This window comes from Pseudophryne corroboree, unplaced genomic scaffold, assembly GCF_028390025.1.
Source record: "Pseudophryne corroboree isolate aPseCor3 unplaced genomic scaffold, aPseCor3.hap2 scaffold_428, whole genome shotgun sequence".
In the NCBI taxonomy this organism is placed as follows: Eukaryota; Metazoa; Chordata; class Amphibia; order Anura; family Myobatrachidae; genus Pseudophryne; species Pseudophryne corroboree.
Window position 1 is genome coordinate 87,694 of NW_026970060.1, and position 27,980 is coordinate 115,673.

The following is a 27,980-nucleotide window of genomic DNA, read 5'->3' on the forward strand; positions in this document are numbered from 1 at the left end:
CTTCCTGTTGATGCAGTAAGGAAACATCCAGGAATTACAGCAGCTTAGTTTTTTTTTTTTTTAACTGGGGCAATTTAGCTAGATCACAGGGCAATTTAGCTCCTTTGGTCCTTTTTTAGGACAAGTTAATCAGACAGTTGAGCAAACTGAAAAACAGCTAACAGGAAATTTCCACTTAAATGGTATTTTCTAATCTTATCTGACCATGACTAAGAATAAAGGATACACAAGATAAACTCTTAGAGCCATGGACCTTATCCATGTTTAAGCTCCATCAAATCTGTAATCAATAGCACTACATGCTCCCACTTTACCACTGTACTATATACTCTACCTGTGTTTTTAAGGTAAAAACACCATTTAACCCCAGTGACACTTGAATTAAAGCAGCAGCCTCTGGAATAGCATTCCTTAGCATTAATCCCAGGAAATCTGCAATCTTCACGCTCTTTAATAGCCATGCTACATTGCTGTTTACTTGGATGGAGCAGAGAGCACAACATCAGGACATAGGAAATATTACAATGCATGATAAGAAAGGTGTGAGCTCTACAGCAAGGCCTCTAACCCTTTGCCAGTGCCAAATACATAGGGCTTAACTCAGATCTGATCACAGCAGCAAATTTATTAGCTAAAACCATGTACACTGCAGGGGGGGGGGGGGTGTATAATATGTGCAGAGAGAGTTAGATTTTGGTGCGGTGTGTTCAAACTGAAATCTAAATTGCAGTGTAAAAACAAAACAGCCAGTATTTACTAGAGATGAGCGGGTTCGGTTTCTCTGAAACCGAACCCGCACGAACTTCATGTTTTTTTCACGGGTCCGAGCAGACTCGGATCCTCCCGCCTTGCTCGGTTAACCCGAGCGCGCCCGAACGTCATCATGACGCTGTCGGATTCTCGCGAGACTCGGATTCTATATAAGGAGCCGCGCGTCGCCGCCATTTTCACACGTGCATTGAGATTGATAGGGAGAGGACGTGGCTGGCGTCCTCTCCATTAGAAATTAGATTAGAAGAGAGAGAGAGATTGTGCAGAGTCAGACAGAGTTTACCACAGTGACCAGTGCAGTTGTTGTTAGTTAACTTTTATTTATTTTAATATAATATATCCGTTCTCTGCTATATCCGTTCTCTGCCTGAAAAAAAACGATACACAGCAGCAGCCAGTCACACAGTGTGACTCAGTCTGTGTGCACTCAGCTCAGCCCAGTGTGCTGCACATCAATGTATAAAAGGCAAAGCTTATAATAATTGTGGGGGAGACTGGGGAGCACTGCAGGTTGTTATAGCAGGAGCCCCCAGGAGTACATAATATTATATTAATTTAAAATTAAACAGTGCACACTTTTGCTGCAGGAGTGCCACTGCCAGTGTGACTAGTGGTGACCAGTGCCTGACCACCAGTATAGTAGTATATTGTTGTATGTATTGTATACTATCTCTTTATCAACCAGTCTATATTAGCAGCAGACACAGTACAGTGCGGTAGTTCACGGCTGTGGCTACCTCTGTGTCGGCAGTCGGAACTCGGCAGGCAGTCCGTCCATCCATAATTGTATTACAATATATACCACCTAACCGTGGTATTTTTTTTTCTTTCTTTATACCGTCGTCATAGTGTCATACTAGTTGTTACGAGTATACTACTATCTCTTTATCAACCAGTGTACAGTGCGGTAGTTCACGGCTGTGGCTACCTCTGTGTCGGCAGTCGGCAGGCAGTCCGTCCATCCATAATTGTATTATTATTATAATATATACCACCTAACCGTGGTTTTTTTTTCATTCTTTATACCGTCATAGTGTCATACTAGTTGTTACGAGTATACTACTATCTCTTTATCAACCAGTGTACAGTGCGGTAGTTCACGGCTGTGGCTACCTCTGTGTCGGCAGTCGGCAGGCAGTCCGTCCATCCATAATTGTATTATTATTATAATATATACCACCTAACCGTGGTTTTTTTTTCATTCTTTATACCGTCGTCATAGTGTCATACTAGTTGTTACGAGTATACTACTATCTCTTTATCAACCAGTGTACAGTGCGGTAGTTCACGGCTGTGGCTACCTCTGTGTCGGCAGTCGGCAGGCAGTCCGTCCATCCATAATTGTATTATTATTATAATATATACCACCTAACCGTGGTTTTTTTTTCATTCTTTATACCGTCGTCATAGTGTCATACTAGTTGTTACGAGTATACTACTATCTCTTTATCAACCAGTGTACAGTGCGGTAGTTCACGGCTGTGGCTACCTCTGTGTCGGCAGTCGGCAGGCAGTCCGTCCATCCATAATTGTATTATTATTATAATATATACCACCTAACCGTGGTTTTTTTTCCATTCTTTATACCGTCGTCATAGTGTCATACTAGTTGTTACGAGTATACTACTATCTCTTTATCAACCAGTGTACAGTGCGGTAGTTCACGGCTGTGGCTACCTCTGTGTCGGCAGTCGGCAGGCAGTCCGTCCATCCATAATTGTATTATTATTATAATATATACCACCTAACCGTGGTTTTTTTTTCATTCTTTATACCGTCGTCATAGTGTCATACTAGTTGTTACGAGTATACTACTATCTCTTTATCAACCAGTGTACAGTGCGGTAGTTCACGGCTGTGGCTACCTCTGTGTCGGCAGTCGGCAGGCAGTCCGTCCATCCATAATTGTATTATTATTATTATAATATATACCACCTAACCGTGGTTTTTTTTTCATTCTTTATACCGTCGTCATAGTGTCATACTAGTTGTTACGAGTATACTACTATCTCTTTATCAACCAGTGTACAGTGCGGTAGTTCACGGCTGTGGCTACCTCTGTGTCGGCAGTCGGCAGGCAGTCCGTCCATCCATAATTGTATTATTATTATAATATATACCACCTAACCGTGGTTTTTTTTTCATTCTTTATACCGTCGTCATAGTGTCATACTAGTTGTTACGAGTATACTACTATCTCTTTATCAACCAGTGTACAGTGCGGTAGTTCACGGCTGTGGCTACCTCTGTGTCGGCAGTAGGCAGGCAGTCCGTCCATCCATAATTGTATTATTATTATAATATATACCACCTAACCGTGGTTTTTTTATACCACCTAACCGTGGCAGTCCGTCCATAATTGTATACTAGTATCCAATCCATCCATCTCCATTGTTTACCTGAGGTGCCTTTTAGTTCTGCCTATAAAATATGGAGAACAAAAAAGTTGAGGTTCCAAAATTAGGGAAAGATCAAGATCCACTTCCACCTCGTGCTGAAGCTGCTGCCACTAGTCATGGCCGAGACGATGAAATGCCAGCAACGTCGTCTGCCAAGGCCGATGCCCAATGTCATAGTACAGAGCATGTCAAATCCAAAACACCAAATATCAGAAAAAAAAGGACTCCAAAACCTAAAATAAAATTGTCGGAGGAGAAGCGTAAACTTGCCAATATGCCATTTACCACACGGAGTGGCAAGGAACGGCTGAGGCCCTGGCCTATGTTCATGGCTAGTGGTTCAGCTTCACATGAGGATGGAAGCACTCAGCCTCTCGCTAGAAAACTGAAAAGACTCAAGCTGGCAAAAGCACCGCAAAGAACTGTGCGTTCTTTGAAATCCCAAATCCACAAGGAGAGTCCAATTGTGTCGTTTGCGATGCCTGACCTTCCCAACACTGGACGTGAAGAGCATGCGCCTTCCACTATTTGCATGCCCCCTGCAAGTGCTGGAAGGAGCACCCGCAGTCCAGTTCCTGATAGTCAGATTGAAGATGTCAGTGTTGAAGTACACCAGGATGAGGAGGATATGGGTGTTGCTGGCGCTGGGGAGGAAATTGACCAGGAGGATTCTGATGGTGAGGTGGTTTGTTTAAGTCAGGCACCCGGGGAGACACCTGTTGTCCGTGGGAGGAATATGGCCGTTGACATGCCAGGTGAAAATACCAAAAAAATCAGCTCTTCGGTGTGGAGGTATTTCACCAGAAATGCGGACAACAGGTGTCAAGCCGTGTGTTCCCTTTGTCAAGCTGTAATAAGTAGGGGTAAGGACGTTAACCACCTCGGAACATCCTCCCTTATACGTCACCTGCAGCGCATTCATAATAAGTCAGTGACAAGTTCAAAAACTTTGGGTGACAGCGGAAGCAGTCCACTGACCAGTAAATCCCTTCCTCTTGTAACCAAGCTCACGCAAACCACCCCACCAACTCCCTCAGTGTCAATTTCCTCCTTCCCCAGGAATGCCAATAGTCCTGCAGGCCATGTCACTGGCAAGTCTGACGAGTCCTCTCCTGCCTGGGATTCCTCCGATGCATCCTTGCGTGTAACGCCTACTGCTGCTGGCGCTGCTGTTGTTGCCGCTGGGAGTCGATGGTCATCCCAGAGGGGAAGTCGTAAGCCCACTTGTACTACTTCCAGTAAGCAATTGACTGTTCAACAGTCCTTTGCGAGGAAGATGAAATATCACAGCAGTCATCCTACTGCAAAGCGGATAACTGAGGCCTTGGCATCCTGGGTGGTGAGAAACGTGGTTCCGGTATCCATCATTACTGCAGAGCCAACTAGAGACTTGTTGGAGGTACTGTGTCCCCGGTACCAAATACCATCTAGGTTCCATTTCTCTAGGCAGGCGATACCGAAAATGTACACAGACCTCAGAAAAAGAGTCACCAGTGTCCTAAAAAATGCAGCTGTACCCAATGTCCACTTAACCACGGACATGTGGACAAGTGGAGCAGGGCAGGGTCAGGACTATATGACTGTGACAGCCCACTGGGTAGATGTATGGACTCCCGCCGCAAGAACAGCAGCGGCGGCACCAGTAGCAGCATCTCGCAAACGCCAACTCTTTCCTAGGCAGGCTACGCTTTGTATCACCGCTTTCCAGAATACGCACACAGCTGAAAACCTCTTACGGCAACTGAGGAAGATCATCGCGGAATGGCTTACCCCAATTGGACTCTCCTGTGGATTTGTGGCATCGGACAACGCCAGCAATATTGTGTGTGCATTAAATCTGGGCCAATTCCAGCACGTCCCATGTTTTGCACATACCTTGAATTTGGTGGTGCAGAATTTTTTTAAAAACGACAGGGGCGTGCAAGAGATGCTGTCGGTGGCCAGAAGAATTGCGGGACACTTTCGGCGTACAGGCACCACGTACAGAAAACTGGAGCACCACCAAAAACTACTGAACCTGCCCTGCCATCATCTGAAGCAAGAAGTGGTAACGAGGTGGAATTCAACCCTCTATATGCTTCAGAGGTTGGAGGAGCAGCAAAAGGCCATTCAAGCCTATACAATTGAGCACGATATAGTAGGTGGAATGCACCTGTCTCAAGTGCAGTGGAGAATGATTTCAACGTTGTGCAAGGTTCTGATGCCCTTTGAACTTGCCACACGTGAAGTCAGTTCAGACACTGCCAGCCTGAGTCAGGTCATTCCCCTCATCAGGCTTTTGCAGAAGAAGCTGGAGGCATTGAAGAAGGAGCTAACACGGAGCGATTCCGCTAGGCATGTGGGACTTGTGGATGCAGCCCTTAATTCGCTTAACAAGGATTCACGGGTGGTCAATCTGTTGAAATCAGAGCACTACATTTTGGCCACCGTGCTCGATCCTAGATTTAAAGCCTACCTTGGATCTCTCTTTCCGGCAGACACAGGTCTGCTGGGGTTGAAAGACCTGCTGGTGACAAAATTGTCAAGTCAAGCGGAACGCGACCTGTCAACATCTCCTCCTTCACATTCTCCCGCAACTGGGGGTGCGAGGAAAAGGCTCAGAATTCCGAGCCCACCCGCTGGCGGTGATGCAGGGCAGTCTGGAGCGACTGCTGATGCTGACATCTGGTCCGGACTGAAGGACCTGACAACGATTACGGACATGTCGTCTACTGTCACTGCATATGATTCTCTCAACATTGATAGAATGGTGGAGGATTATATGAGTGACCGCATCCAAGTAGGCACGTCACACAGTCCGTACTTATACTGGCAGGAAAAAGAGGCAATTTGGAGGCCCTTGCACAAACTGGCTTTATTCTACCTAAGTTGCCCTCCCACAAGTGTGTACTCCGAAAGAGTGTTTAGTGCCGCCGCTCACCTTGTCAGCAATCGGCGTACGAGGTTACATCCAGAAAATGTGGAGAAGATGATGTTCATTAAAATGAATTATAATCAATTCCTCCGCGGAGACATTGACCAGCAGCAATTGCCTCCACAAAGTACACAGGGAGCTGAGATGGTGGATTCCAGTGGGGACGAATTGATAATCTGTGAGGAGGGGGATGTACACGGTGATATATCGGAGGGTGAAGATGAGGTGGACATCTTGCCTCTGTAGAGCCAGTTTGTGCAAGGAGAGATTAATTGCTTCTTTTTTGGGGGGGGTCCAAACCAACCCGTCATATCAGTCACAGTCGTGTGGCAGACCCTGTCACTGAAATGATGGGTTGGTTAAAGTGTGCATGTCCTGTTTTGTTTATACAACATAAGGGTGGGTGGGAGGGCCCAAGGATAATTCCATCTTGCACCTCTTTTTTCTTTTCTTTTTCTTTGCATCATGTGCTGATTGGGGAGGGTTTTTTGGAAGGGACATCCTGCGTGACACTGCAGTGCCACTCCTAGATGGGCCCGGTGTTTGTGTCGGCCACTAGGGTCGCTAATCTTACTCACACAGCTACCTCATTGCGCCTCTTTTTTTCTTTGCGTCATGTGCTGTTTGGGGAGGGTTTTTTGGAAGGGACATCCTGCGTGACACTGCAGTGCCACTCCTAGATGGGCCCGGTGTTTGTGTCGGCCACTAGGGTCGCTTATCTTTCTCACACAGTCAGCTACCTCATTGCGCCTCTTTTTTTCTTTGCGTCATGTGCTGTTTGGGGAGGGTTTTTTGGAAGGGACATCCTGCGTGACACTGCAGTGCCACTCCTAGATGGGCCCGGTGTTTGTGTCGGCCACTAGGGTCGCTTATCTTTCTCACACAGTCAGCTACCTCATTGCGCCTCTTTTTTTCTTTGCGTCATGTGCTGTTTGGGGAGGGTTTTTTGGAAGGGACATCCTGCGTGACACTGCAGTGCCACTCCTAGATGGGCCCGGTGTTTGTGTCGGCCACTAGGGTCGCTAATCTTACTCACACAGCTACCTCATTGCGCCTCTTTTTTTCTTTGCGTCATGTGCTGTTTGGGGAGGGTTTTTTGGAAGGGACATCCTGCGTGACACTGCAGTGCCACTCCTAGATGGGCCCGGTGTTTGTGTCGGCCACTAGGGTCGCTTATCTTACTCACACAGCGACCTCGGTGCAAATTTTAGGACTAAAAATAATATTGTGAGGTGTGATGTGTTCAGAATAGGCTGAAAATGAGTGTAAATTATGTTTTTTGAGGTTAATAATACTTTGGGATCAAAATTACCCCCAAATTCTATGATTTAAGCTGTTTTTTAGGGTTTTTTGAAAAAAACACCCGAATCCAAAACACACCCGAATCCGACAAAAAAAATTCGGTGAGGTTTTGCCAAAACGCGGTCGAACCCAAAACACGGCCGCGGAACCGAACCCAAAACCAAAACACAAAACCCGAAAAATTTCCGGCGCTCATCTCTAGTATTTACCCTGCACACAAACAATATAACCCACCTAAATCTCTCTGCAAATGTTATATCTGCCCCCCCCCCCAACCCTGCAATGCACATGGTTTTGCCCACTAGCTAACAAATTTGCTGCATCTGGGAATTACAGCAGCTTAATATTTCTTTTTACAGAAGGTTCAGCAAATTAAATTATTTAGTGAAATACTGTAATCATAACAGTTACAGGGATATTGTAGGTAGATTTATTGTCAGTGGATAAATGTAAAAATTAAACCCTTAGGCATAGTTCCAAAATGCTGTCATTGCAATCCAGATTTTAAGGATATCATGCTTGAGCACAGGTGACTTAATTAGAACTTCGGTCAATGTGAATTAACCATTGGACTCAACCATGGTTATCCTTAAAACCCAGGGGTCTATTTAAGATCGATCTTAATCGATGTTGGGCTTCCAGGTTGAAAAAAAAACACACATTTACTAACATTTTAAAATTTATATAAAAAATCATCTGTTCGTAAATGCAGTGCACATGGGCCCTCATTCCGAGTTGTTCGCTCGGTATTTTTCATCGCATCGCAGTGAAAATCCGCTTAGTACGCATGCGCAATGTTCGCACTGCGACTGCGCCAAGTAACTTTACTATGATGAAAGTATTTTTACTCACGGCTTTTTCTTCGCTCCGGCGATCGTAATGTGATTGACAGGAAATGGGTGTTACTGGGCGGAAACACGGCGTTTCAGGGGCGTGTGGCTGAAAACGCTACCGTTTCCGGAAAAAACGCAGGAGTGGCCGGAGAAACGGTGGGAGTGCCTGGGCGAACGCTGGGTGTGTTTGTGACGTCAACCAGGAACGACAAGCACTGAAATGATCGCACAGGCAGAGTAAGTCTGGAGCTACTCTGAAACTGCTAACTCGTTTGTAATCGCAATATTGCGCGTACGTCGGTCGCAATTTTAAGAAGCTAAGATTCACTCCCAGTAGGCGGCGGCTTAGCGTGTGTAACTCTGCTACATTCGCCTTGCGAGCGAACAACTCGGAATGAGGGCCATGGTTTTGCCCAACTGCTAACAAAAATCCTGCTGCGATCAACTCAGAATTACCCCCCATGGCCCTCATTCCGAGTTGTTCGCTCGCAAGCTGCTTTTAGCAGCATTGCACACGCTAAGCTGCCGCCTACTGGGAGTGAATCTTAGCATCTTAAAATTGCGAACGAAAGATTTGCAATATTGCGATAAGACATCTCTGTGCAGTTTCTGAGTAGCTCGAGACTTACTCTGCCAGTGCGATCAGTTCAGTGCTTGTCGTTCCTGGTTTGACGTCACAAACACACCCAGCGTTCGCCCAGACACTCCTCCGTTTCTCGAGCCACTCCCGCGTTTTTCCCAGAAACGGTAGCATTTTTTCCCACATGCCCCTAAAACGGCCTGTTTCCGCCCAGAAACACCCACTTCCTGTCAATCACATTACGATCACCAGAACGATGAAAAAACCGTGAGTAATATTCCTAACTGCATAGCAAATTTACTTGGCGCAGTCGCAGTGTGAACATTGCGCATGCGCATTAAGCGGAAAATCGCTGCGATGCGAAGAAAATTACCGAGCGAACAACTCGGAATGACCACCTATGTGCACTGCAGGGAAGGCAGATTTAACATGTGCAGAGAGAGTTAGATTTGGGTGTGGTGTGTTCAATCTGCAATCTAATTTGCAGTGTAAAAATAAAGCAGTTAGTATTTACCCTGCACAGAAACAAAATAACTCACCCAAATCTAACTCTTTCTGCACATGTTATATCTGCCTCCCCTGCAGTACGCATGGTTTTGCCCAACTGCTAACAAAATTCCTGCTGCGATCAACTTGGAATTACCCCCATCGATTGATGTTTTCACACTGCTCGTGTATATAAGACATAGGGCCTAATTCAGTTTGGATCGTAATACGCGTTCCAACCGCAAAAACTATGAAGAGGATGGGGGCATATACGCAGGGTCCATCCTGTGCGTGTGCCTACATTTTCTCCGGGTGCCCCACAGAAAATGCGAATGCCTCTGCCTGTCAATCAGTAGAGGGCGTACCTTCGCAGGTATATCGCGATCATGAGCCATGTCTCCCATTTTTGTAATTATAGGTGCTCTGTGAGCTGCTGGCCATGCCCCAGCCCCTCTGTCTCCCGTGAATAGAGATTGAGGCTTATTCAGACCAGATCGCTTCAATTTATTTTCACCCAGCGGGCAATCTGGTTTGCACTGCACATGCGTATGCGCCACAATGCGTAAGTGCGACGGTCCGGAGATCACAAGAAGATTGACAAGAAGAGGGTGTTTGTGTGGGTGGCAACTGAATGTTTCTAGGGAGTGTCCGGAAAAACACTGGAGGGACCCGGCGTTTTGTGGGAGGATTTGTGACGTCACCTCAATGGCTGAGTAAGTGCTGAGCTGTGCAGCTCTTGTGCACATGTGATCACACACCTGCACAGCAAATTTTCCCTTCCGCTGTAGGCGACAACTACCTGATTACAGGGATGCAAAAAACACACCCTAGCGATCAGGTCTGAATTACCCACAATGTGCATATTTGCAGAGCAACAAGCTACAGGGAGCCTTCCACCCCCCCCCCCCTTTCCCATGGGAAGGGGGGGGGGGGTTGTTTGGGTTAGCTGGACATTCCCCAAAAAAGTGACTGTCCTGCAAAAATTGGGATAGTTGGGAGGTATGTTCAAATACATTTATTGTTTTGCATGCAGGGTAAATACTGGCTTCTTTGACATTTAGCCACAAATGCTGCACAGCTGAATTACAGTATTACACTGCAATTAACAGTTATGCTAGGACATTCCCCCTCCCAAATCTACCTCTCTCTGCATGTTACATCTGTCCCACAGTGGCGTGCGGTGAGGTCAGTGGCTAGTGAGGCACTACAGCCATAATGTCCGCCGAATCCTGCCCATGACCCTTAGCCAATGCCCGCTACTGCCTCTGAGCCGATACCCGCTGCCACCGCCAATGGCTTACAAACTCGCCCACAATCAACTGACCCAGCCCTCCACCACTAATTTCTATCTCAGTCCGATGCCGCCAATGCCCGCTGCCTGCCTGCTCATTGTTCTCGTTATATATTATAAATTTTTAAAGAAAAAAAAAATGAGTGTTTGGGACTGGGAAGGGTGAGGGAGGAGGACATGAATGCAATTTTGTTGTCCAGGGCTTCCATTAACTTAAAGGAGAAGGGTCTGAATGGGTTAAAAAAATGCGTGAGGTCCCCCCTCCTTAGTATAACCAGCCTCGGGCTCTTTGAGCCGGTCCTGGTTATTTAAATACTGGGGGAAAAATTGGACAGGGGTTCCCCGTATTTAGACAACCAGCACCGGGCTCTTAGACCGGTCCAGGTTCCAAAAATACGTGGGACAATAGATGTAGGGGTCCCCCATATTTTTAAAACCAGCACCGGGCTCCACTAGCCAGAGAGATAATGCCACAGCCGGGGGACACTTTTATGTAGGTCCCTGCAGCCCTGGCATTACCCCTCCAACTAGTCACCCCTGGCCGGGGTTCCCTGGAGGAGTGGGGACCCCTTAAATCAAGAGGTTCCTCCCCTCGAGGCACCCAAGGGCCAGGGGTGAAGCCCGAGGCTGTCCCCAGCACCCCTGGGTGGTGGGTGCCGGGCTGATAGCCATGTGTGTAAAAAAAGAATATTGTTTTTTCGTTGTGGAACTACAAGGCCCAGCAAGCCTCCCCCGCTTGCTGGTACTTGGAGAACCTCAAGTACCAGCAGGCGGGGAAATAACGGGCTTGCTGGTACCTGTAGTTCTACAACAACAAAAAATACCCAAATAAAAACACAAACACACACAGCGTGACAGTAAAATTATTGAGACAGGCTGTAGCATGTGGGTGCATGTAACCCTATAAAAGTGATGGATTGGGTGACTATTACAATACCCACTGTTGCTGTCTGAAAAATGATGGATTTATAGATTGCTCTGCCGAGACATGTTTTTTTCTAAAATGCACCACAGGTATGGATGGATAGTATACTTGACGACACAGAGGTAGGTAGAGCAGTGGCCTACTGTACCGTACTGCTATATATTATATTATTTATTATTATTATTATCCTTTATTTATATGGCGCCACAAGGGTTCCGCAGTGCCCAATTACAGAGTACATAAACAAATAATCAAACAGGAAAACAGCAACTTACAGTTGACGACAATATAGGACAAGTACAGGGTAAATAAACATAGCTACATCAGCAGATGACACTGGAATAAGTATCAGGTGGCAGAAGACTGCTGGATTTGGTGCAGCTGAAGATTATTAAAGTAAGAAAAGAGTAAGCACATGAGGGAAGAGGGCCCTGCTCGTGAGAGCTTACATTCTAAAAGGGAGGGGTAGACAGACAGGGGTGAGACAGATGGGGTACATAGAGAGCATGGAACAGAGGTTTAGGATGAGATTTGGCTGGGTTTGGTGAAGAAGTGGGTCTTGAGAGCCCGTTTGAAGTTTTGTAGAGAGGTGGAGAGTCTGAGGGGGAGAGGTAGGGAATTCCAGAAAAGTGGTGCAGCACGTGAAAAATCTTGGAGGTAGGAGTGGGAGGAAGTAATCCGTAGGCAGGAGAGTCGGTGTGCATTAGCAGAGCGAAGAAGACGGGTGGGAGTGTAAAGCGAGATAAGATCAGAGATGTAGATGGGAGAGGAGTGGGTGAGGGCTTTGTAAGCAAGTGTGAGAAGCTTGAAATGGATTCTGAAAGGGAAGGGGAGCCAGTGAAGGACTAGTAAGAGAGGAGAGGTGGACGTAGTGCGTTTGGTGAGGAAAATGAGCCGGGCAGCAGCATTGAGGATAGATTGGAGTGGAGAGAGGTATTTGTCAGGAATGCCAGTCAGGAAGAGATTACAGCAGTCCAGTCTGGAGATGACCAGTGAGTGGATAAGAGTCTTAGTAGCATCCTGGGTCAGAAAGGGTCTGATCCTGGAAATATTTTTTAGATGAAAACGGCAGGTTTGTGAGAGGTGCTGAATGTGTGGTTTGAAGGAGAGGGAGGAGTCAAGGATTACTCCAAGACAGCGCGCTTGGGGGGTAGAGGAGATAGTAGTGCCATCAATAGATAATGAGATTGTAGGAGGTGAGATTATGCGGGAGGGAGGGAAGATGATCAGCTCGGTCTTAGACATGTTAAGTTTAAGAAAGCGCTGGGACATCCAGGAAGAGATAGCAGAGAGACAGTTGGAGATACGAGTGAGGAGAGTAGGGGAGAGGTCTGGAGAGGAAAGATAAATTTGAGTGTCATCAGCATAGAGATGATATTGGAAACCAAAAGAACTAATGAGCTTACCTAGTGAGGACGTATAGAGAGAGAAGAGAAGAGGACCAAGGACAGAACCTTGGGGTACCCCTACAGTTAGTGGAAGTGAGGGGGAGGTGGAGTCATGAGAGGAGACAGAGAATGAACGGTCAGAAAGGTAGGACGACAACCAAGAGAGGGCAGTGTTACGCAAAACAATGGAGTGAAGGATTTGCAGTAGGAGAGGATGGTCCACAGTGTCAAAAGCAGCAGAGAGATCAAGTAGAATAAGTAGAGAGTAGTGTCCCTTAGATTTAGCAGCATGGAGGTCATTGCATACTTTTGTAAGGGCAGTTTCAGTGGAGTGGAGAGGACGGAAGCCAGACTGGAATGGGTCAAGCAGTGAGTGTGAGGAAAGAAAGGAAGTAAGGCGGTTGTAGACAATACGCTCAAGGAGTTTGGAGGCAAAAGGGAGGAGAGAGATGGGTCGGTAGTTGGAGATAGTGTTTGGATCAAGGGTAGGTTTTTTAAGAATAGGAGAGATGAGAGCGTGCTTGAAGGCAGAGGGGACAGTGCCTGATGAGAGGGAGAGATTGAGAAGGTGGGAAAGATGGGAACAAGCAGAAGAAGAGAGGTGGCAAAGGAGGCGGGAGGGGATAGGGTCAAGTGGGGAGGTGGTGAGGGGACAGGAACGAATGAGGGCCATGACTTCCTCTCCAGATGCATGGGAGAAAGATGACAGAGTTGGTGCGAGGGATGGGGAGGGTTGGTAAGGGATGGGAGAAGGCTGGTTACTGATAGTCTGGTGTGATGTGATGTCCTGACGTATGGAGTCAATTTTGGATGTGAAGTAAGTGGCAAAGTCAAGAGCAGAGAGTGAGGAAGGGAGACGAGGTGGAGGTGGGCAGAGGAGTGAGTTGAGAGTGGCAAAGAGGCGCCGGGGGTTGGAAGACTGGGAGGAGATGAGGTTCTTGAAGTATGACTGTTTAGCAAGAGAAAGGGCAGCACTGAAGGATGAGAGCATAAGTTTGAAATGGAGGAAGTCTGCCTTAGAGCGTGATTTCCTCCAGTGTCGCTCAGCAGTACATGAGCATTTTTGCAGATATCTGGTGCATTTGGTGTGCCAGGGTTGAGGTGTTAATTTGCAAGGGTGAATAGTGGTTGGTGGAGCAACAGAGTCAAGAGCAGAAGTAAGGGAAGCATTGTATGTGGAAGTGGCTTGTTCAGGGCATGAGAGAGAGAGAATAGGAGAGAGAAGTGAGTCAAACAGGGAGGAAAGGAATGTGGTGTCAATAGCTTCAATGTTACGCTTAGTGATGGTAGCCTTAGGAGGTAGAGATGGGGAAGTCGAGAGAGATAGGTTGAAGGAGAGCAGGTGGTGGTCAGAGAGGGGAAATGGGGAGTTGGAAAAATCAGAAATATCACAGCGGTGAGTGAAGACCAGATCCAGTGAGCTCCCATTCACATGGGAGGGTGAGGAGGTCCACTGGGAGAGACCAAGTGAAGAGGTGAGGTTAAGGAGTTTAGAGGCAGGGGATTGTGTGGGGATGTCAATAGGGATGTTGAAATCGCCTAGGATAATGGTGGGAATGTCAGAAGAGAGGAAGTGAGGAAGCCAGGAAGCAAAGTTGTCGATGAATTTGGAAGCAGTGCCAGGGGGCCGGTAAATGACAGCTACTCTAAGATGGACTGGTTGGAAGAGGCATATGGTGTGGACCTCAAATGTAGAGAATATAAGGGAAGGTTCTGGTGGTATGAGTTGGTAGGAGTAACTAGAAGGTAAAAGGACCCCAACACCACCCCCATGGCGACCCCCAGGTCGGGGTGTGTGTGTGAATGTAAGGCCCCCAGCAGAGAGAGCAGCAGCAGAAGTAGTGTCAGAGGGCATAATCCAAGTTTCAGTAATGGCTAGTAGGTGTAGGGAGTTGGAAATGAAAAGGTCATGAGTGGGGACCAGTTTGTTACAAACAGATCTGGCATTCCAGAGGGCACAGGATAGGGGGTATGAGTTTGTGGGAGAGATGTGAATTAGATTTTCAGGGTTGCTGTAGCGATGAGGTGGGATTAACTTTGAGGGCAGGGATGATGAGAGAGTAGTGATGGTACGGGTGCCTGAGCTAGGAGGGGAAACTGCAGGAGGTGGGCAGGGAGGGAGGTCAGTGTGATGTGGATGGGGGTGTGGGGAGGTGACAGGGAAGGGAGAGAGGGAGCAGGGCTGAGTTGTGGGGTAGCAGGACCATGGGGCAGAGGTGAATGAAAGTGGGGTAACAGGAAAGGTGGGGGAAGGAAACAGAGGGATGGAGGGGAGACAGAGGAGGGGAGAGAGGAGGAGGTGGAGGAGACTAGTGGGGAAGGATAAAGATACATTATTAGGTAGACACTGAGTGATGTGGGGAGTATAAGAAAACCTTGACATAGTGTTAAGTAGGTAAATAGGTTGAAGTAGTGGAAGTAGGAGAGGAGACTGTAAGGCAATCCGAGCAGAAGAATTGCAGAAATGCAGGTGAGAAAAGCAGTGTAGGCTCAAGGGGTGTAGATTTAGTATGAAATGAGTCAAAAGCGTAGATAAAGTGGGTGCAGAAATGTATTTGGAGTGTAAGAAATGAAAGGATTGTGAGAGGTTTAAGAAGCAATGGTAATTATGTTAGATGTTTTAAGTGTTTGCAGGTAAAATTGCATTGGTGCAGCTGTGCTTAAAAAACAAAATTACAATAATACAGATACAGGCATTTGTAGGTGAAATGGATGGTTTATGAAATGTCCAAGTAAGGTAGTTCTGTGCTATGTAATCAGATGCAACAATCAGGAGGTGAGTGATCTGAGGAGTAAGTGACTCACATTTGTTATTAGTTCTTCAGTTTTCTTTGTTTTGTTAGATTGGTGTGCTTCTGTTTTCCTTCTTTTTCACTTCGATTGAACGCTGATTGAACGCTGATTGAACATTGCTGTTATGTGTCAATTTTATCACGCTTTGATAAAAATGCACGCTTAGATCAATAAATGCACAGCCAAATGGCTTTGCACAGCCTAAACCATTGGACTTAAGTAGAAGACTATTACAAGTGAAACCAATAATTGAAATCTGTAACCACACCCCACCCCCTCAAATGCCAGGCAATAAATTACCTTAAAAACAACAACCAGGCATTCCACAAAGATTAAACTGGGTCTCTATCATTCAAAACTTTAAAAAAGTACTTAAAAATCACATACTATGCGATAATGTTTCAATTTGCATTACCCAGCAGAATTAGCTTTGCATATATAGATATAGTGCAGCAGAATATATTGGTGGTTGTAGTCAATTGTAATTACCTGTAGGTGACAAGAAGAGAAGAAACGTCAATTCACAATCGATATCAGCTGAAGATAAATTAACGCTGATTGAACGCTGCTGTTATGTGTCAATTTTATCACGCTTTGATAAAAATGCACGCTTGGATCAATAAATGCACAGCCAAACGGCTTTGCACAGCCTACACCATTGGACTTAAGTAGAAGACTATTACAAGTGAAACCAATAATTGAAATCTGTTACCACACCCCACCCCCTCAAATGCCAGGCAATAAATTACCTTAAAAACAACAACCAGGCATTCCACAAAGATTAAACTGGGTCTATATCATTCAAAACTTTAAAAAAGTACTTAAAAATCACATACTATGCAATAATGTTTCAATTTGCATTACCCAGCAGAATTAGCTTTGCATATATAGATATAGTGCAGCAGAATATATTGGTGGTTGTAGTCAATTGTAATTACTCAGCAGAATTAGCTTTTCATATATAGATATAGTGCAGCAGAATATATTGGTGGTTGTAGTCAATTGTAATTATCCAGCAGAATTAGCTTTGCAAATATAGATATAGTGCAGCAGAATATATTGGTGGTTGTAGTCAATTGTAATTACCCAGCAGAATTAGCTTTGCATATATATAGTGCAGCAGAATATATTGGTGGTTGTAGTAAATTGTAATTACCCAGCAGCAGCTCTACTGCACTCAACATCACCAGTGCTCACAATATATATAATGCTATATACTATGCCATAGTGGTGCTTACTATATAACACCCCCTACTGCGTTCCCCCTGGCAATGAGCATGACACCCAGAGAGTGAAACCCCTGGCAATGAGCATGACACCCAGCACGTGAAACTCTTGGCATTGAGCAGTTTTTGTAAAAGTAATTAGAAGCTTTACTGTAGGGCATAGTGTATCACAGATATTGTGGTGAGTGACATAATATGTTCCAAAGGGCATTAATGTGTGGGGCTTACCCTGCACAGAAACAAAATAACTCACCCAAATCTAACTCTTTCTGCACATGTTATATCTGCCTCCCCTGCAGTACACATGGTTTTGCCCAACTGCTAACAAAATTCCTGCTGCGATCAACTTGGAATTACCCCCATCGATTGATGTTTTCACACTGCTCGTGTATATAAGACATAGGGCCTAATTCAGTTTGGATCGTAATACGCGTTCCAACCGCAAAAACTATGAAGAGGATGGGGGCATATACGCAGGGTCCATCCTGTGCATGTGCCTACATTTTCTCCGGGTGCCCCGCAGAAAATACGAATGCCTCTGCCTGTCAATCAGTAGAGGGCGTACCTTCGCAGGTATATCGCGATCATGAGCCATGTCTCCCATTTTTGTCATTATAGGTGCTCTGTGAGCTGCTGGCCATGCCCCAGCCCCTCTGTCTCCCGTGAATAGAGATTGAGGCTTATTCAGACCAGATCGCTTCAATTTATTTTCACCCAGCGGGCAATCTGGTTTGCATTGCACATGCGTATGCGCCACAATGCGTAAGTGCGACGGCCCGGAGATCACAAGAAGATTGACAAGAAGAGGGTGTTTGTGTGGGTGGCAACTGAATGTGTCTAGGGAGTGTCCGGAAAAACACTGGAGGGACCCGGCGTTTTGTGGGAGGATTTGTGACGTCACCTCAATGGCTGAGTAAGTGCTGAGCTGTGCAGCTCTTGTGCACATGTGATCACACACCTGCACAGCAAATTTTCCCTTCCGCTGTAGGCGACAACTACCTGATTACAGGGATGCAAAAACACACCCTAGCGATCAGGTCTGAATTACCCACAATGTGCATATTTGCAGAGCAACAAGCTACAGGGAGCCTTCCACCCCCCATCCCCCCCCCTTCCCCATGGGAAGGGGGGGGGGGGTGTTTGGGTTAGCTGGACATTCCCCAAAAAAGTGACTGTCCTGCAAAAATTGGGATAGTTGGGAGGTATGTTCAAATACATTTATTGTTTTGCATGCAGGGTAAATACTGGCTTCTTTGACATTTAGCCACAAATGCTGCACAGCTGAATTACAGTATTACACTGCAATTAACAGTTATGCTAGGACATTCCCCCTCCCAAATCTACCTCTCTCTGCATGTTACATCTGTCCCACAGTGGCGTGCGGTGAGGTCAGTGGCTAGTGAGGCACTACAGCCATAATGTCCGCCGAATCCTGCCCATGACCCTTAGCCAATGCCCGCTACTGCCTCTGAGCCGATACCCGCTGCCACCGCCAATGGCTTACAAACTCGCCCACAATCAACTGACCCAGCCCTCCGCACTATCCTGACTTCTCCCGTCTGCTTACTTTGTGCTTTCCAATGCACAATGCAAACTACAGGTAGTACTGCAGGGCCCACACCCTTTTACTTGCCTTACAGAGCAGCTCTGGGGCTGTTACAGTGCCCAGCTGCTGCAAGAAATCAGCTTGAATGCTTCAAGGGCTGGGGCATAGCCAACATGAGCCCCACACCGAAGGAGGGTGGAGGTGTTTAATGCGAACTAGGGGTCATCCAAGCGCCGCAAAAGGCCGCCATGCCCTGCACGCCCCTTTTCTCTTTTCATATGCAGACGAGAGTTGAAGCCAACTTTGACCCACTGCTTGGATGGCATTACCATATGCAAATCAATCTGCTGCAGGCCTTCCCCCAGGAATGCTTGCACTAGTTGTTGCATTTGGTTTGTTGTTTGGGGGTGCTTCAGTATTAGGCAGCCTTCTGCCCTCCCATGTTCATCTGAAAATATGTGTTCTCCCTGCAGTTGTTGTCCCCAGATGAGAGTTCCCTTGTGCTGCCTCAGTTGAATCTCCTTTACTTGACAGAGATGTGCCTGAGCAGCGGCCCTCCCCAGCCCTATCTCAAATCATACTTATTTTGCATAGGAGATACCATGGTCATGAAGATTGTTTTCCCAGGGTGAGGTTCATTCATTGCATTCTGGGTATGCTGACCCCTGTGATTTCCCCAAATGTGGGAAACTCAACTGCATTATTTGTGGTAGTGGGGGACTGTGTTTGTGCTTTCCTCTGGTCAGCTCTGGTAAAAGTCAGATTTCTTTGTCTCAGATCTTCCTCTAGCCTTGTTCTTCTTTCGAGAGTTCCCTTGTGCTGCCTCAGTTGGATCTCCTTCACTTGACAGGGGGGTGCCCGAGCAGCGACCCTCCCCAGCTCTAGCCCAACTCCTATTTACCTGCCAGGTGAGATACTATGATCAGGAAGGTGCTTCTCCCAGGGCAAGGCTCACCCATTGCACTCTGGGTGTGCTGCTCCTGCGATTTCCCCAAATGTGGGACACTTGACTGCATAATTTGTGTTTCCTCTGGTCGGCTCTCATATAATTCAGATCTCTTTGTCTCAGGTCTTTCTCCAGCCTAGTTTGCTGTCTGTTTCCACTTCTCTTTTCTTGAGCCGCTCCCTTCTATGCAGTTGCGCACTATCCTGACCTCTCCCGTCTGCTTACTTTGTGCCTTCCAACGCACAATGCATACTACAGGTAGTGCTGCAGGGCCCACACCCTTTTACATGCTTTACAGAACAGCTCTGGAGCTGTTACAGTGCCCAGCTGCTGCAAGAAATCATCTTGAATGCTTCACGGGCTGGGGCATAGCCAACATGAGCCCCACACCGAAGGAGGGTGGAGATGTTTAATGCGAATTAAGGGTCATCCAAGCGCCACAAAAGGACGCCATGCCCTGCACATCCCTTTTTTCTTTTCATATGCAGATGAGGGTTGAAGCCAACTTTGACCCACTGCTTGGATGACATCACCATATGCAAATCCATCTGCTGCAGGCCTTCCCCCAGGAATGCTTGTACTAGTTGTTGCATTTGGTTTGTTGTTTGGGGGTGCTTCAGTATTAGGCAGCCTTCTGCCCTCCCATGTTCATCTGAAAATATGTGTTCTCCCTGCAGTTGTTGTCCCCAGATGAGAGTTCCCTTGTGCTGCCTTTAGTTGAATCGCCTTTACTTGACAGAGATGTGCCTGAGCAGCGGCCCTCCCCAGCCCTATCCCAAATCATACTTATTTTGCATAGGAGATATCATGGTCATGAAGATTGTTCTCCCAGGGTGAGGTTCATTCATTGCATTCTGGGTATGATGACCCCTGTGATTTCCCCAAATGTGGAAAACTCGACTGCATTATTTGTGGTAGAGGGGGACTGTGTTTGTGCTTTCCTCTGGTCAGCTCTGGTAAAAGTCAGATTTCTTTGTCTCAGATCTTCCTCTAGCCTTGTTCTTCTTTCGAGAGTTCCCTTGTGCTGCCTCAGTTGGATCTCCTTCACTTGACAGGGGGGTGCCCGAGCAGCGACCCTCCCCAGCTCTAGCCCAACTCCTACTTACCTGCCAGGTGAGATACTATGATCAGGAAGGTGCTTCTCCCAGGGCAAGGCTCACCCATTGCACTCTGGGTGTGCTGCTCCTGCGATTTCCCCAAATGTGGGATACTTGACGGCATAATTTGTGTTTCCTCTGGTCGGCTCTCGTATAATTCAGATCTCTTTGTCTCAGGTCTCTCTCCAGCCTAGTTTGCTGTCTGTTTCCACTTCTCTTTTCTTGAACCGCTCCCTTCTATGCCCTTGCGCACTATCCTGACTTCTCCCGTCTGCTTACTTTGTGCCTTCCAACGCACAATGCGAACTACAGGTAGTGCTGCAGGGCCCACACCCTTTTAGTTGCCTTACAGAGCAGCTCTGGAGCTGTTACAGTGCCCAGCTGCTGCAAGAAATCAGCTTGAATGCTTCAGGTGCTGGGGCATAGCCAACATGAGCCCCACACCGAAGGAGGGTGGAGGTGTTTAATGCGAATTAGGGGTCATGCAAGCGCCGCAAAAGGCCGCCATGCCCTGCACATCCCTTTTTTCTTTTCATATGCAGACGAGGGTTGAAGCCAACTTTGACCCACTGCTTGGATGACATCACCATATGCAAATCCATCTGCTGCAGGCCTTCCCCCAGGAATGCTTGCACTAGTTGTTGCATTTGGTTTGTTGTTTGGGGGTGCTTCAGTATTAGGCAGCCTTCTGCCCTCCCATGTTCATCTGAAAATATGTGTTCTCCCTGCAGTTGTTGTCCCCAGATGAGAGTTCCCTTGTGCTGCCTCAGTTGAATCGCCTTTACTTGACAGAGATGTGCCTGAGCAGCGGCCCTCCCCAGCCCTATCCCAAATCATACTTATTTTGCATAGGAGATATCATGGTCATGAAGATTGTTCTCCCAGGGTGAGGTTCATTCATTGCATTCTGGGTATGATGACCCCTGTGATTTCCCCAAATGTGGGAAACTCGACTGCATTATTTGTGGTAGTGGGGGACTGTGTTTGTGCTTTCCTCTGGTCAGCTCTGGTAAAAGTCAGATTTCTTTGTCTCAGATCTTCCTCTAGCCTTGTTCTTCTTTCGAGAGTTCCCTTGTGCTGCCTCAGTTGGATCTCCTTCACTTGACAGGGGGGTGCCCGAGCAGCGACCCTCCCCAGCTCTAGCCCAACTCCTACTTACCTGCCAGGTGAGATACTATGATCATGTAGGTGCTTCTCCCAGGGCAAGGCTCACCCATTGCACTCTGGGTGTGCTGCCCCTTTGATTTCCCCAAATGTGGGAAACTTGACTGCATAATTTGTGTTTCCCCTGGTCGGCTCTATTATAATTCAGATCTCTTTGTCTCAGGTCTCTCTCCAGCCTAGTTTGCTGTCTGTTTCCACTTCTCTTTTCTTGAGCCGCTCCCTTCTATGCCCTTGCGCACTATCCTGACTTCTCCCGTCTGCTTACTTTGTGCCTTCCAACGCACAATGCGAACTACAGGTAGTGCTGCAGGGCCCACACCCTTTTACTTGACTTACAGAGCAACTCTGGAGCTGTTACAGTGCCCAGCTGCTGCAAGAAATCAGCTTGAATGCTTCAGGGGCTGGGGCATAGCCAACATGAGCCCCACACCGAATGAGGGTGGAGGTGTTTAATGCGAACTAGGGGTCATCCAAGCGCCGCAAAAGGCCGCCATGCCCTGCACGCCCCTTTTCTCTTTTCATATGCAGATGAGGGTTGAAGCCAACTTTGACCCACTGCTTGGATGACATCACCATATGCAAATCCATCTGCTGCAGGCCTTCCCCCAGGAATGCTTGTACTAGTTGTTGCATTTGGTTTGTTGTTTGGGGGTGCTTCAGTATTAGGCAGCCTTCTGCCCTCCCATGTTCATCTGAAAATATGTGTTCTCCCTGCAGTTGTTGTCCCCAGATGAGAGTTCCCTTGTGCTGCCTCAGTTGAATCTCCTTTACTTGACAGAGATGTGCCTGAGCAGCGGCCCTCACCAGCCCTATCCCAAATCATACTTATTTTGCATAGGAGATACCATGGTCATGAAGATTGTTCTCCCAGGGTGAGGTTCATTCATTGCATTCTGGGTATGATGACCCCTGTGATTTCCCCAAATGTGGGAAACTCGACTGCATTATTTGTGGTAGTGGGGGACTGTGTTTGTGCTTTCCTCTGGTCAGCTCTGGTAAAAGTCAGATTTCTTTGTCTCAGATCTTCCTCTAGCCTTGTTCCTCTTTCAAGAGTTCCCTTGTGCTGCCTCAGTTGGATCTCCTTCACTTGACAGGGGGGTGCCCGAGCAGCGACCCTCCCCAGCTCTAGCCCAACTCCTACTTACCTGCCAGGTGAGATACTATGATCATGAAGGTGCTACTCCCAGGGCAAGGCTCACCCATTGCACTCTGGGTGTGCTGCTCCTGCAATTTCCCCAAATGTGGGACACTTGACTGCATAATTTGTGTTTCCCCTGGTCGGCTCTCGTATAATTCAGATCTCTTTGTCTCAGGTCTCTCTCCAGTATAGTTTGCTGTCTGTTTCCACTTCTCTTTTCTTGAGCCGCTCCCTTCTATGCCCTTGCGCACTATCCTGACTTCTCCCGTCTGCTTACTTTGTGCCTTCCAATGCACAATGCAAACTACAGGTAGTGCTGCAGGGCCCACACCCTTTTACTTGCCTTACAGAGCAGCTCTGGAGCTGTTACAGTGCCCAGCTGCTGCAAGAAATCAGCTTGAATGCTTCAGGGGCTGGAGCATAGCCAACATGAGCCCCACACCGAAGGAGGGTGGAGGTGTTTAATGCGAACTAGAGGTCATCCAAGCGCCGCAAAAGGCCGCCATGCCCTGCACGCCCCTTTTCTCTTTTTTGATATGCAGACGAGGGTTGAAGCCAACTTTGACCCACTGCTTGGATGGCATTACCATATGCAAATCAATCTGCTGCAGGCCTTCCCCCAGGAATGCTTGCACTAGTTGTTGCATTTGGTTTGTTGTTTGGGGGTGCTTCAGTATTAGGCAGCCTTCTGCCCTCCCATGTTCATCTGAAAATATGTGTTCTCCCTGCAGTTGTTGTCCCCAGATGAGAGTTCCCTTGTGCTGCCTCAGTTGAATCTCCTTTACTTGACAGAGATGTGCCTGAGCAGCGGCCCTCCCCAGCCCTATCCCAAATCATACTTATTTTGCATAGGAGATACCATGGTCATGAAGATTGTTCTCCCAGGGTGAGGTTCATTCATTGCATTCTGGGTATGCTGACCCCTGTGATTTCCCCAAATGTGGGAAACTCAACTGCATTATTTGTGGTAGTGGGGGACTGTGTTTGTGCTTTCCTCTGGTCAGCTCTGGTAAAAGTCAGATTTCTTTGTCTCAGATCTTCCTCTAGCCTTGTTCTTCTTTCGAGAGTTCCCTTGTGCTGCCTCAGTTGGATCTCCTTCACTTGACAGGGGGGTGCACGAGCAGCGACCCTCCCCAGCTCTAGCCCAACTCCTATTTACCTGCCAGGTGAGATACTATGATCAGGAAGGTGCTTCTCCCAGGGCAAGGCTCACCCATTGCACTCTGGGTGTGCTGCTCCTGCGATTTCCCCAAATGTGGGACACTTGACGGCATAATTTGTGTTTCCTCTGGTCGGCTCTCATATAATTCAGATCTCTTTGTCTCAGGTCTTTCTCCAGCCTAGTTTGCTGTCTGTTTCCACTTCTCTTTTCTTGAGCCGCTCCCTTCTATGCCCTTGCGCACTATCCTGACCTCTCCCGTCTGCTTACTCTGTGCCTTCCAACGCACAATGCATACTACAGGTAGTGCTGCAGGGCCCACACCCTTTTACATGCTTTACAGAGCAGCTCTGGAGCTGTTACAGTGCCCAGCTGCTGCAAGAAATCATCTTGAATGCTTCAGGGGCTGGGGCATAGCCAACATGAGCCCCACACCGAAGGAGGGTGAAGATGTTTAATGCGAATTAGGGGTCATCCAAGCGCCACAAAAGGACGCCATGCCCTGCACATCCCTTTTTTCTTTTCATATGCAGACGAGGGTTGAAGCCAACTTTGACCCACTGCTTGGATGACATCACCATATGCAAAACCATCTGCTGCAGGCCTTCCCCCAGGAATGCTTGCACTAGTTGTTGCATTTGGTTTGTTGTTTGGGGGTGCTTCAGTATTAGGCAGCCTTCTGCCCTCCCATGTTCATCTGAAAATATGTGTTCTCCCTGCAGTTGTTGTCCCCAGATGAGAGTTCCCTTGTGCTGCCTCAGTTGAATCTCCTTTACTTGACAGAGATGTGCCTGAGCAGCGGCCCTCCCCAGCCCTATCCCAAATCATACTTATTTTGCATAGGAGATACCATGGTCATGAAGATTGTTCTCCCAGGGTGAGGTTCATTCATTGCATTCTGGGTATGCTGACCCCTGTGATTTCCCCAAATGTGGGAAACTCAACTGCATTATTTGTGGTAGTGGGGGACTGTGTTTGTGCTTTCTTCTGGTCAACTCTGGTAAAAATCAGATTTCTTTGTCTCAGATCTTCCTCTAGCCTTGTTCCTCTTTCGAGAGTTCCCTTGTGCTGCCTCAGTTGGATCTCCTTCACTTGACAGGGGGGTACCCGAGCAGCGACCCTTCGCAGCTCTAGCCCAACTCCTACTTACCTGCCAGGTGAGATACTATGATCATGTAGGTGCTTCTCCCAGGGCAAGGCTCACCCATTGCACTCTGGGTGTGCTGCCCCTGTGATTTCCCCAAATGTGGGAAACTTGACTGCATAATTTGTGTTTCCCCTGGTCGGCTCTCGTATAATTCAGATCTCTTTGTCTCAGGTCTCTCTCCAGCCTAGTTTGCTGTCTGTTTCCACTTCTCTTTTCTTGAGCCGCTCCCTTCTATGCCCTTGCGCACTATCCTGACTTCTCCCGTCTGCTTACTTTGTGCCTTCCAACACACAATGCAAACTACAGGTAGTGATGCAGGGCCCACACCCTTTTACTTGCCTCACAGAGCAGCTCTGGAGCTGTTACAGTGCCCAGCTGCTGCAAGAAATCAGCTTGAATGCTTCAGGGGCTGGGGCATTGCCAACATGAGCCCCACACCGAAGGAGGGTGGGGGTGTTTAATGCGAACTAAGGGTCACCCAAGCGCCGCAAAAGGCCGCCATGCCCTGCACGCCCCTTTTCTCTTTTCATATGCAGACGAGGGTTGAAGCCAACTTTGACCCACTGCTTGGATGGCATTACCATATGCAAATCAATCTGCTGCAGGCCTTCCCCCAGGAATGCTTGCACTAGTTGTTGCATTTGGTTTGTTGTTTGGGGGTGCTTCAGTATTAGGCAGCCTTCTGCCCTCCCATGTTCATCTGAAAATATGTGTTCTCCCTGCAGTTGTTGTCCCCAGATGAGAGTTCCCTTGTGCTGCCTTTAGTTGAATCGCCTTTACTTGACAGAGATGTGCCTGAGCAGCGGCCCTCCCCAGCCCTATCCCAAATCATACTTATTTTGCATAGGAGATATCATGGTCATGAAGATTGTTCTCCCAGGGTGAGGTTCATTCATTGCATTCTGGGTATGATGACCCCTGTGATTTCCCCAAATGTGGAAAACTCGACTGCATTATTTGTGGTAGAGGGGGACTGTGTTTGTGCTTTCCTCTGGTCAGCTCTGGTAAAAGTCAGATTTCTTTGTCTCAGATCTTCCTCTAGCCTTGTTCTTCTTTCGAGAGTTCCCTTGTGCTGCCTCAGTTGGATCTCCTTCACTTGACAGGGGGGTGCCCGAGCAGCGACCCTCCCCAGCTCTAGCCCAACTCCTACTTACCTGCCAGGTGAGATACTATGATCAGGAAGGTGCTTCTCCCAGGGCAAGGCTCACCCATTGCACTCTGGGTGTGCTGCTCCTGCGATTTCCCCAAATGTGGGATACTTGACGGCATAATTTGTGTTTCCTCTGGTCGGCTCTCGTATAATTCAGATCTCTTTGTCTCAGGTCTCTCTCCAGCCTAGTTTGCTGTCTGTTTCCACTTCTCTTTTCTTGAACCGCTCCCTTCTATGCCCTTGCGCACTATCCTGACTTCTCCCGTCTGCTTACTTTGTGCCTTCCAACGCACAATGCGAACTACAGGTAGTGCTGCAGGGCCCACACCCTTTTAGTTGCCTTACAGAGCAGCTCTGGAGCTGTTACAGTGCCCAGCTGCTGCAAGAAATCAGCTTGAATGCTTCAGGTGCTGGGGCATAGCCAACATGAGCCCCACACCGAAGGAGGGTGGAGGTGTTTAATGCGAATTAGGGGTCATGCAAGCGCCGCAAAAGGCCGCCATGCCCTGCACATCCCTTTTTTCTTTTCATATGCAGACGAGGGTTGAAGCCAACTTTGACCCACTGCTTGGATGACATCACCATATGCAAATCCATCTGCTGCAGGCCTTCCCCCAGGAATGCTTGCACTAGTTGTTGCATTTGGTTTGTTGTTTGGGGGTGCTTCAGTATTAGGCAGCCTTCTGCCCTCCCATGTTCATCTGAAAATATGTGTTCTCCCTGCAGTTGTTGTCCCCAGATGAGAGTTCCCTTGTGCTGCCTCAGTTGAATCGCCTTTACTTGACAGAGATGTGCCTGAGCAGCGGCCCTCCCCAGCCCTATCCCAAATCATACTTATTTTGCATAGGAGATATCATGGTCATGAAGATTGTTCTCCCAGGGTGAGGTTCATTCATTGCATTCTGGGTATGATGACCCCTGTGATTTCCCCAAATGTGGGAAACTCGACTGCATTATTTGTGGTAGTGGGGGACTGTGTTTGTGCTTTCCTCTGGTCAGCTCTGGTAAAAGTCAGATTTCTTTGTCTCAGATCTTCCTCTAGCCTTGTTCTTCTTTCGAGAGTTCCCTTGTGCTGCCTCAGTTGGATCTCCTTCACTTGACAGGGGGGTGCCCGAGCAGCGACCCTCCCCAGCTCTAGCCCAACTCCTACTTACCTGCCAGGTGAGATACTATGATCATGTAGGTGCTTCTCCCAGGGCAAGGCTCACCCATTGCACTCTGGGTGTGCTGCCCCTTTGATTTCCCCAAATGTGGGAAACTTGACTGCATAATTTGTGTTTCCCCTGGTCGGCTCTATTATAATTCAGATCTCTTTGTCTCAGGTCTCTCTCCAGCCTAGTTTGCTGTCTGTTTCCACTTCTCTTTTCTTGAGCCGCTCCCTTCTATGCCCTTGCGCACTATCCTGACTTCTCCCGTCTGCTTACTTTGTGCCTTCCAACGCACAATGCGAACTACAGGTAGTGCTGCAGGGCCCACACCCTTTTACTTGACTTACAGAGCAACTCTGGAGCTGTTACAGTGCCCAGCTGCTGCAAGAAATCAGCTTGAATGCTTCAGGGGCTGGGGCATAGCCAACATGAGCCCCACACCGAATGAGGGTGGAGGTGTTTAATGCGAACTAGGGGTCATCCAAGCGCCGCAAAAGGCCGCCATGCCCTGCACGCCCCTTTTCTCTTTTCATATGCAGATGAGGGTTGAAGCCAACTTTGACCCACTGCTTGGATG

The 27,980-nt window shown here is 47.7% G+C and overlaps 14 non-coding genes and 2 pseudogenes across 14 annotated transcripts; all 16 read left to right on the forward strand.

The window, feature by feature from the left end:
• The first annotated feature begins 19,031 nt into the window (after positions 1–19,031).
• LOC135025850 (U1 spliceosomal RNA) lies at positions 19,032–19,195 on the forward strand. The gene has a single exon (XR_010222552.1). It is a non-coding gene; the product is annotated as a U1 spliceosomal RNA (small nuclear RNA).
• A 152-nt stretch (positions 19,196–19,347) lies between these two features.
• Positions 19,348–19,510, forward strand: LOC135025826 (U1 spliceosomal RNA). Its single transcript, XR_010222536.1, has one exon. It is a non-coding gene; the product is annotated as a U1 spliceosomal RNA (small nuclear RNA).
• Positions 19,511–20,182: 672 nt separating this feature from the next.
• LOC135025881 (U1 spliceosomal RNA) lies at positions 20,183–20,346 on the forward strand. Its single transcript, XR_010222582.1, has one exon. It is a non-coding gene; the product is annotated as a U1 spliceosomal RNA (small nuclear RNA).
• Positions 20,347–20,498: 152 nt separating this feature from the next.
• LOC135025823 (U1 spliceosomal RNA) lies at positions 20,499–20,661 on the forward strand. The gene has a single exon (XR_010222533.1). It is a non-coding gene; the product is annotated as a U1 spliceosomal RNA (small nuclear RNA).
• Positions 20,662–21,332: 671 nt separating this feature from the next.
• On the forward strand, positions 21,333–21,496 carry LOC135025877 (U1 spliceosomal RNA). The gene has a single exon (XR_010222578.1). It is a non-coding gene; the product is annotated as a U1 spliceosomal RNA (small nuclear RNA).
• A 152-nt stretch (positions 21,497–21,648) lies between these two features.
• LOC135025837 (U1 spliceosomal RNA) lies at positions 21,649–21,790 on the forward strand (annotated as a pseudogene).
• Positions 21,791–22,482: 692 nt separating this feature from the next.
• On the forward strand, positions 22,483–22,646 carry LOC135025874 (U1 spliceosomal RNA). Its single transcript, XR_010222575.1, has one exon. It is a non-coding gene; the product is annotated as a U1 spliceosomal RNA (small nuclear RNA).
• A 152-nt stretch (positions 22,647–22,798) lies between these two features.
• On the forward strand, positions 22,799–22,961 carry LOC135025820 (U1 spliceosomal RNA). Its single transcript, XR_010222530.1, has one exon. It is a non-coding gene; the product is annotated as a U1 spliceosomal RNA (small nuclear RNA).
• A 673-nt stretch (positions 22,962–23,634) lies between these two features.
• On the forward strand, positions 23,635–23,798 carry LOC135025847 (U1 spliceosomal RNA). The gene has a single exon (XR_010222549.1). It is a non-coding gene; the product is annotated as a U1 spliceosomal RNA (small nuclear RNA).
• A 152-nt stretch (positions 23,799–23,950) lies between these two features.
• Positions 23,951–24,113, forward strand: LOC135025843 (U1 spliceosomal RNA). Its single transcript, XR_010222545.1, has one exon. It is a non-coding gene; the product is annotated as a U1 spliceosomal RNA (small nuclear RNA).
• Positions 24,114–24,784: 671 nt separating this feature from the next.
• Positions 24,785–24,948, forward strand: LOC135025865 (U1 spliceosomal RNA). The gene has a single exon (XR_010222566.1). It is a non-coding gene; the product is annotated as a U1 spliceosomal RNA (small nuclear RNA).
• Positions 24,949–25,100: 152 nt separating this feature from the next.
• On the forward strand, positions 25,101–25,263 carry LOC135025828 (U1 spliceosomal RNA). Its single transcript, XR_010222538.1, has one exon. It is a non-coding gene; the product is annotated as a U1 spliceosomal RNA (small nuclear RNA).
• Positions 25,264–25,935: 672 nt separating this feature from the next.
• On the forward strand, positions 25,936–26,099 carry LOC135025882 (U1 spliceosomal RNA). Its single transcript, XR_010222583.1, has one exon. It is a non-coding gene; the product is annotated as a U1 spliceosomal RNA (small nuclear RNA).
• Positions 26,100–26,251: 152 nt separating this feature from the next.
• Positions 26,252–26,414, forward strand: LOC135025824 (U1 spliceosomal RNA). The gene has a single exon (XR_010222534.1). It is a non-coding gene; the product is annotated as a U1 spliceosomal RNA (small nuclear RNA).
• A 671-nt stretch (positions 26,415–27,085) lies between these two features.
• On the forward strand, positions 27,086–27,249 carry LOC135025878 (U1 spliceosomal RNA). Its single transcript, XR_010222579.1, has one exon. It is a non-coding gene; the product is annotated as a U1 spliceosomal RNA (small nuclear RNA).
• A 152-nt stretch (positions 27,250–27,401) lies between these two features.
• Positions 27,402–27,543, forward strand: LOC135025839 (U1 spliceosomal RNA; annotated as a pseudogene).
• Positions 27,544–27,980: the final 437 nt, after the last annotated feature.